Source organism: Sabethes cyaneus, chromosome 2 (assembly GCF_943734655.1).
Source record: "Sabethes cyaneus chromosome 2, idSabCyanKW18_F2, whole genome shotgun sequence".
Lineage (NCBI taxonomy): Eukaryota > Metazoa > Arthropoda > Insecta > Diptera > Culicidae > Sabethes > Sabethes cyaneus.
In genome coordinates this window covers 27104497-27113093 of record NC_071354.1, presented here as the reverse complement: position 1 = coordinate 27113093, position 8597 = coordinate 27104497, and the positions used below count along the sequence as shown (strand labels likewise).

General features: G+C 38.0%; 1 protein-coding gene across 2 annotated transcripts in view; it reads left to right on the top strand.

The window, feature by feature from the left end:
• The first annotated feature begins 259 nt into the window (after nt 1-259).
• LOC128734090 (solute carrier family 26 member 6) overlaps nt 260-8597 on the top strand; it is a 35317-nt gene continuing 26979 nt past the window's right edge. The window contains exon 1 of one of the 2 annotated variants that reach the window (XM_053828104.1): nt 260-601. The gene's annotated coding sequence lies outside the window, so the exon portion shown is untranslated. Of the gene's footprint in view, nt 602-8209; nt 8360-8597 lie in introns of those variants that run through there. The other variant, XM_053828103.1, reaches the window with a different exon arrangement.

Sequence of the window (8597 nt, the reverse complement as noted above, 5' to 3'; positions counted from 1 at the left end):
TGTATTTCGCCGCTCTAAGAAGGACGACGACGCATGGTCAGTTGTCTGTCATACGGTAACGTCATCGTCTTCCTTCAAGAAGAGAAAACACATGCCATCATCGTTCGCTCCTTTCGCGCGCACAGCACGTTACAGCGTTCATCATTGAGCAAGGTCGCGGAAAAGTGTTACGACAGACAGTGTGGTTTGTTGTTGTCAGCTGCGAGACGAACGGAACGTGAGTTTACTTTTCCGGGAAAATAGCGCAGGAATTTCGTAGTTTTCCAACCAAATGGGTGAATTGTGGCTGTCTGTATCGTCAAAGTGAAGTGATGTCAGTAAAAAAATGCTTCGTGAAATGATTGTTAATGAAATTAGCAAGTTTGTTTCATTTTCTACATCTACAGTGTAAAGAGTTTTTGGTTTGGTTTCTGGTTAACCTTCAATAGTTTGACGTTTTCGCTTTTTCACGGCTTTGAGCGTTACTAAACAGAGAGCTGTCCGTGAGAGCGGATGGAGAAAGAAAAACAGCGTTATATTTACACTCGAAGTGAGAACCGTGCAGAAATGAGACGGATTATCGAAGGCAAACCGAAGGAAATGTGTCAAACTTGTTGCTGAGGTAAATGGTGTTTTATGTCGAAATGAACGATAGCGTAATTTTCTACTTTCACTATTACGGTATTACAACGATGAATGAAATAATTCATTGTTTATTATATTATAATTATAGTTAATTTATAGTCAACTAGCTGACCCGACAAACTTCGTATTGCCACAAATTAAACTGTGTTGTACATAAATCGTGAATCTCGTATGACCTTTGTCACAATCTTGAGTTTTGCAAGTTTCTGGGGAGTTCATGGGTGTTTTAATATACAAATTTTCCTCATAGTAAAGTAGAAAACAAGTCCCCCCGTTGCTTAGCCTGATAAAATAAAATGGATAGCATTTAAATATTCGCCATCATTACAAACCATTTCGCCGAATACCATTTTGCGGAACACCAATTCTCGGTTGACCATAACACGAAATATAGAATTTCGCAGAATGCCATTTCGCGAAAAACCTTACGCGGGAATCTTTTCGTAGAAAGTACCATTTCGCAGGGGTGACCCAACTGGAGGAAAGTAATAGAGGTCAGTAGATCTAGGAAAATAAATAAACCTAGATAGAGGTGACCTCTACGGGGGGCTGCCCCCCGCAGTGGCCGGCGCTTCCGACGGCAGGTCGCTGGCAACACTCGCGGCCTGTGGCCGTTTCGCGCTGAATTATCTAATGTTACTATTGATAGTTTTTGGTGGCCTTGTTATTGATTAATGTTTTATGAAAGAGTCTAAAATTTCTCGAGTTCGATTAGTTTTTGAGTTACGCAAAAATTTCTGTTTTATTTGTATGGTAGTTCTTATCCCCCTACCACAGGGGTGAGGAGTCTCAAACCATCATTAAAAAAATTCCTGCCTCCAAAACAAACACATGCCAAATTTATTTCCATTTGCTTGATTACTTTTCGAGTTATGAGGAAATTTGTATTTCATTTGTATATGAGCCCCTTCTCCTGAAGCGGGGAGAGGTTTCAATTCACCATAGAAAACATTCTTGTCTCCAAAAACACCCACATGCCAAATTTTGTTCCATTTGCTTGATTAGTTCTCGTGTTGAGGAAATTTGTATTTCATGTGTATGGAAGCCCCTCCCCTCTTAAAAGGGAGATAGGTCATTATTCCCCTCCTAAAGAGGGAAGGGATCTCAATTCACCATAGAAAAAAAGTTGCCTCCAAAAACACCCACATGCCAAATATGGTTCCATGTGATTAATTAGTTTTCGAGTTATGAGGAAATTTGTATTTCATTTGTATAGGAGCCCCCCCTCCTAAAATGGGGAGGGGTCTCAATTCACCATGGAAAAAATTCTTGTCTCCAAAAACACCCACATGTAAAATTTTGTTCCATTTGCTTGATTAATTCTCGAGTTATGCAGAAATTTGTGTTTCATTTGTATGGGAGCCTCCCCCTCTTAGTGGGAGGAGGGGTCTCTAACTATCATAAGAACCTTCTCTGGCCCCAAAAAGCCCTATATGCACATTTTCACGCCGATCGGTTCAGTAGTTTTCGATTCTATAAGGAACATTCGGGCAGACAGACAGAAATCTATTTTTATAGGCATAGATTTGTAAGGGAGCCCCCCCCCCTCTTAGTGGGGGGAGGGATCTCTAACCATCATAAGAACCTTCCCTGGCACCAAAAACCCCTACATGAAAATTTTCAGCTAAAATCTGAAATAAACCTCTTTGATTGGGATGAAACTTTACAAACGGTTTTGATAGGAGGAAATATGCACCTTCCGCAGGTTTTGGCGCCATTTAGATTCAAGACTCATTTTAGAAAAGGGCGTATTTATTTTCATGTCTTTTTTATTTGAAAGATTGTATCTCGAAAACTATCGATTTTACAAAAATTATGTCTAAGCAAAAGTTGTAGAAAATTGATTTCTGAACATAAACAAAATATGCACTGAAAAAAATATTTTTTACCAATTTTTCAAAAATTTGAAAATGAAATTTAGAATCAAGATATCAAAAATATACCATTTTTGAAAATTTTTTAATTTTTTTTTGGAAAAATAGAAGTAGACTATTCTCAAGTTTTTTTCAAAAAAAAAAAAAAAAAAAAAAAAAATAGAAGTAATTTGCAAGCTTTTAAAAGTTATTCTATGATGGAGCAACTTTCATGGACGGACTTCGTAGAACAACGACTTTCTTCGATACAACGATTCGATATGTATACATATAGGAATTAAATTGGATAAGTTTTCTTCTTTTTACTTAATTTTAGGTTCAGCAGTTTGTTACGCAAATTTATAATTTCCTGTATTATAATAAATGCCCTAAAACATTCGTATAGGGTAACAAGGGGTAAGAAGGCCCGGCGGGGTAAGAGGGACCACATCGATTTCGCCAAGAAATCGTTAAATTTTCTACAAATGCCCCAGTATGTTTTGTTTATTAGGCTATCTAAACACTTTCGAGACAACCTGTGGCACTCGGCCGTATCCAACGTCAAAACTAGAATCAAAACAAACTTTTCGTTCGCAGTGTCTTCATGCGATATAATTTCAGCAGCAGCAAATTTAAGGTTATTCAGCAAAAAAAGCTATGTATTTTGTCGTTTCTCTTACCACTGACTTTAATTGGGCAATTCTTGTTCTGTGTGTGGCGGAAAAGGTATATAAAATAGTACGGATTGAGAGATAAAAGCAAAATAATGTAAATTGTTAACTAGGGGTAAGACGGGCCATTTTTCACGGGGTAAAAGAGCCATACGTCATAGTGCTCATAATTGCCTAAAGTTCTTTTGTTTAGCGTCTTAATAGATTTTAAAAATATTGAATGAAAAAAACAACTTTTTTCCTGTTGAATTTGACTAACTTTTTTATTATTCTGACAGACGCGCATTTCGTTTACGACTTGCAGGCTTCATCAGTTTCTTTTTCGAAATAGAGTACACCTATAATAAAAATTATTCTCGAATCTGAGATCATCCTAACACAGTCTAACACAGAGTCTCCCACGTCAAAAGAAGCCAATAAGTGCAATTCGAATAACACACTCAATGTAAATTTGGATCTAACGGAATCAAAATTCGATGATCCCAAGTCACTTAACGGCTCATGTAATGTGTTGCCTTCCTTGCCTTCACCTAAAGTGAAGTGTATTCAAAGAGTAAAAGTCCAGCTGACAAATCAACAAAATAACGTCAAGAAAAGAGTAAATAAAAACCTATGGAGTAAAATAACGTCTACTCTTATTTTCAAAATTGAACTAGTAGTAAAATTCCTTCTTTTAGCAGGTCTCTAAATTAAACTATACCTTCTTTTAACATGTACCTAAAACCCCTTAAGAACTTGTTCTTAGTTAATAATATTGAAATTGTGTGTACAACTCAAAGAAACCTTCAAATCTGCCACAATCCGCCTTACTCCGCCATGGTCCGTCTTACCCCTTTGGTGGTACATCTTATCCCGCCTGGTTGTGAACGAGTAATTTTTAGACGTTTCGAAAATTGATGAAAAATGACGGAAAAATAGACTAATTAATTCTTTATATAATTTTTAATGGTAGATAAATGAATGCTTTTCCATGTGTGGAACAACAAAAGGTGAATTTTCGTACACATTTTATGCTACTAATTTATTCGCTTAGGGGGGCCGTCTTACCCCGTCTTCCCCTACATTTATTAAATGAAAGTTAGTAAAAGCAAAGCAAAGCCTAGGTGCTGTATTCCGTTATCGAAACTTGACTTTCTGTTTTTATACGACAGACTTCGCAGCTAGCTGTCAGAATACAGGACAATTGCAGGGCCAGTAGCTATGATCCTATTGATTCCAACAGCCTCTCCCAGCCGAGATTCGACCATACGACAACTGGCTTATTAGGCCAGCATCATACCTCGAGGCCAATTGGGAGGCTTGTTAGTATGAAAGTTAGTAATAAGTTTAAATATCCTTAATGTCTGCATATTGTATATCATTTTTTTCAGTGTCTTAAAATTTGTAGTTCCACTAAGAGTTAAACCATTTGGCCACAATTAGACATCTTCTAATGATTGGCGATAATTTCGCATTTTGACAATTTTTCCTTGACTTGTAACGCCAGTCAACTTTAAGTAACTGGCTTGAAACTGGTATGCAGTTGACGAAGATAGATTACTTAATGAGCTTGCTTACGACTACGGTTAAACCAAAAAAATAAGCTGAACTATTCTTGGTTAACATTTACAATACTAACTCGCATTCATCAATTTCCACGAAATTGTTGATAGCACCATTCATTGTGGTAGAGTGATTTGAAGTATAATTGTCTTACATCTAACAGTTAAAATATCAATTAGCAATCGTCCTCTGCATCTTACTAGTTTTTTTTCGACAATCTACTTCACACCTATTTGCATACTTGACGTTGACAGAAATACAATTGAAACTATGTAAAGAATTGCAACTAAAGCAACTAACGGACGCAAAGTAGCAAATAAAACGTTCAAAAACTATTCTCGGCTAACACAGTCGCTGAGTTTTCTCGCTTTGAGAATTGCTGTCTCACGTCACATACTCAAATATCCCTTCAGCCCTATTTCCGTGCAAGACAACAGTTCCGAACAAATTCTTGTAGTATATGGATGCTATCTGGCAAAAGAAAAAGAAGATTGCTCACTTTTCTATGACGTTTCATTTTCAGGCAGCGATGCCAACCTTCCAGACATTTGTGCATGCATAAATTTGGGACCTTGTCATGTTCTCCGCAGTATTTTATTTTCTCATTTTATTCTTTTGTATAATAGTTTGTGGAGTACTTTAAACTTCAGTAACATTAGTAAAACCAGAGCTAACAGGAACTAAAATAATTGGTGGGTCCCAAATTTATGCATGCACAAATGTCTGGAAGGTTGACACCGCTGCTTTCAGGACATCAAATTGGACTAGATTTAATGTTTAAAGATAAAATCGGTTGAAGAAAATGGGTGGCTATCCACGCTGTCGTACTTCCCAAACACAGATATCAAATTAGTATAGGTTTAAACGTTGTATAGAATCTTCGACCTGTTGTGACGGGGAAGGGGGGAGGGGGTGTTTAGTTTTTTTATGAAACAAAACCACGGTAAACAGATGGCGTATAAGAGGTGAACCAGCTGCAGGCTGAAAACCTCTCTAATATAGAATTAAAAAAAAACAGATGGCGTATTTAACTGTCGTCCCTGCCTGTGAAGCAAGGTAATCTTTAATTTGCACTATTTAGTGATTGAAAATGAAAATAATAACAAAAACCACATGATTGCTACATCTATTATGAATCGATTGGTATTCAAATCATCAAAATCCATTCATAATCGACAGAGTTATTAGCAAAAATCTTTCATTTTTTCGTGATGCTTGCATTTTTTGATTTTTTAGAATTACCCCCAGTACCAGGTACCTTCCAGAGAGATGTAGTCCTAAGTCAAGAACGTGGAACAAATATACCGTAGCTCTGAAAAATGATGTTTTGCACCATTTTACCCTACCGTTGTAAAATGATCAAATTGATAAGTCCTCTGAGGTGTTACGCTCCCTTTTGTTTCCTATTTGTGAAACCTGCAGACGCTACTGGCTATTTAGAGGCTGTCCATAAACTATGCACTCATTATTGATTATGTAGTCCCCGGGTAGTTTTCGTGCATACACCTGTCCAGGTAAAAGCCATGGCGGGTTGCCGTCGGCAGATCTCTGATTTCATCCCTTTCTTTTGCCGGCCCGGCGGATATGGACACATAAGTAAGCAAGTAAAATTGTTTTTGATCGTCCCTCTACTACTAATAGTCTACGTGATCGGCTCCATACGAACTACTTCATATTGTTATTTATTATTCATTGTTTGGGTATTTAATTTAACTTTATGTTTTGGCACAAGGAAGTTCCCTGGAAGGGGTGAGATTGCGCCAAAGCTCGTGTATATTTGGTATAATCAATTTCATTGTAACTAAACCCTCTCTGTGGCAGTTATTAATTAAGCATTGATGTATGTATTGACAAAGTTTCGATCACTTCATTCCTAAATTGTGTGTATAACAAGCTAAAGAACAAAAAGGTTTACTCTCTGGCAAAGTTGAAAAACATTTTGAAAATTATCCATGATTTTGAACATCCTTTTCAGCTTTTCTTTGGAGGTTTTCATGTGGAAAATTTCATGAAATGCATTTTCCTGAATTGAAAAACCTTTTGTTCATTTTCATTAAAACATTTTTGTTCTACTATGCATCGCGATTTGTTAAGATCTTTTATGACCATTTTGAAAAATGCCCTGAATGAAAAGGGTGTGTTATCAAAAGATCCTTCAATATCGAGAAAAGCTAAGAGTGCCGTCTTTTATCTATCCAACAATTTCTCGATCGGCGTGGTTAGGCAATGTATTTAGTACGTTTTCTGTAGATTTAACGTGCTGATGTTGAAAGTTAATTTGTATGCAAGAAGGATTTTTCAGAATAAAGGTTATTTCTACTGTGATTTGTATGTAACTGTTTTCATCGATTTAAGAAGCGTTAATAATAGACTTTTTCGCGAGTTTTGTAAATATTTCAAATTTTAGTATAATGCTTGGGCTACATCGACTCTCCAGACGACACATCAAAAATTTGACATCTTTTCTTCATATTGAAAAGTTAAAGAAATGTTTTACTTTCTTTCGAATTTTGTCCAACCAACGAAGCTAAACTGTACTTTCCACACTCAATCCACTACATCGCCGCCGCACTCATTGTAAGCATACCTTAAAGAGCTATTCATGTTTACCATTCTGACTTTGATCGCTACGCTCGCTTGTTATTGATGATGGTATTTTGACTTCGAGACACAATCAAAACGCGGCTTTTGCTTGCTGTTTCGCTCGCCTCGCAAGTTCCGTCTGGCCTATACGCTGCGCCTGACAGCAGTTAGCGTGGTACTGGTTTGCGGATTGGTTTGCATTTTTACTGCCTTCACATGGATGAATCAGTCTGCGTGAGCGGCCTCAGCTACGTCGCGACGGTAATCTGGCTCATTGTTAAGTTCTAGGCTGGAATCATGAATCAGAAAGAAAATGTTGCCTAACCACTTTGAGAATTGTAATGGATAAGAAATTATCAGAAATTTTAGACTACTTAAAAAATAACTTATAAATGACTAGAATAAAATAACCGTGTACTTATAATTGCAAGATCATTCCCTTTGGGATGCAACAGTTCTGGGACAGAATCGTTGTTCCACGGTCAGATAGATATCTGAAAGGCCTTAGTTTACACTTCACTAAATGTTCTATTTAATTTTGCTTGTTTGCGGATCATCCAGGGACTTCCTCCCGATGTATAATTGTCCGAAAGTGTTCCGTTCGCATTTTCTTCGCCTTACGAAAGCGAGCCGCGGGCTGTACATTGTGTACATATTTGAATAATCGGGTGGTTGTTATGTAGCGTACCGCCGTCTCCGTAGAAACCGTCGTCGGAACCACAAAACAACACTAACAGTAACAATAATAACACCAGCAATCGGCGCTGCTAGAGGAAAGCAAAGTTAAACCACTGCCTGTGGATGCCGCGCGTCGCGAATTCAAACGTAATTTACTTTGGAGCTGAGACAAAAGTAGATGTGTCTCATCAACTTGCGAATCGAGTTTCTACTATATAAAATGCGCTCCCAGCCGAGGATGGGCAGTAAGCAGTACTCAGTGGTTCCAGTTCGGTTTTCGGAGTTCTGTGGCACCAATCGGCTGCAGTGAGAAGTGATAGCGCAGTGTGTGGACCGCCGGCACTTGTCCAGGGTGACCTTTACATTGAGGGTTGGACCAGTGAGCAGTTACCTTTCTTGGTGCTGGTGGTGAGTTTCTAAGTGCGAATGAACCATTCGCTTCGTAGCCTACCTAGCCTACTTACATACCCACTGTGGCTGGTCGCGTGTGTTAGTGCGGTACAGCTGATAACCGGCTTCGGGCTTGTATTGTAGTGGAACGCTGTTATCACACTGTGCGTGTGGCTTTGCTTAATCGTTAGGTTCTGTAAGGAAGTCAGCTGTGAGTTGAGTGATCTCATTGCTATTGGAAGCTAATCAGAACTCA